This window comes from Triticum dicoccoides, chromosome 3B (genome assembly GCF_002162155.2).
Source record: "Triticum dicoccoides isolate Atlit2015 ecotype Zavitan chromosome 3B, WEW_v2.0, whole genome shotgun sequence".
NCBI classification, from domain to species: domain Eukaryota; kingdom Viridiplantae; phylum Streptophyta; class Magnoliopsida; order Poales; family Poaceae; genus Triticum; species Triticum dicoccoides.
The window spans coordinates 138,606,132-138,606,895 of record NC_041385.1 but is presented as its reverse complement, the minus strand read 5'-3'; positions in this window follow the sequence as shown (position 1 = coordinate 138,606,895).

The following is a 764-nucleotide window of genomic DNA, read 5'->3' as shown; positions in this document are numbered from 1 at the left end:
GCTGCTGGGTGGGTTCGGGTGGCGGCGGTGTGGTTGAGGGCGGTGGGAGGAGGGCTGCCGGTGGAGGAGGGAGGAGGGCCGGCCGTAGGCGGAGGGAGAAGGGCGGCGGCGGAGGAGGGAGGGGCGGCCGCAGGCGGAGGGAGGATGTGCAAGGAGGAGGGAGGAGGGACGGAAGGAGGGGAGTACCTCGGCGGTGGACGGACGAAGGCGGCGGCGGCGGCGACGCACGACGACGGTTATCGGCAAGCGGGCGAGAGTGAGAGTGTGAGTGAGAGAGAGGGTCGGTCGTGTGCGTGGGGATAAGTTAGGGATAGTTGTAGCGCGTTTGCCAAAATGCGCTACAGCTAATCTGAATAGCAGTAGCGCTGTGCATTGTTACGCGCTACTGCTAAGTTGGACTACCAGTAGTGCTTTGTAGATAAACCGCTACTGCTAAGTGTAACTATACAAAAATACGTCAATGCAAAAATACATTGGCCATCAATGATCTTTTTGTGTACAATCTGAATTGTCAATATGAGTCCTCTCTGGTAGGAACCGGAGAGGACTCATATTGCGGCCACAAATTTTACACATAGAGTTCAGTGAAGACCAACTGGTTGTGATAGTTTCAGAAATAACATATTTAAGGTGGTAAACACCCTGTTCAGGAGCAAGGTGGGACTAAACTTGTGGGCTGATCTTAGCAGTAGCGGTTTTCTTCGAAGCGCGCTGCTGCTAACTTCTATAGCAGTAGCGCGGTTCAGAATAGGGCGCTACTTCTA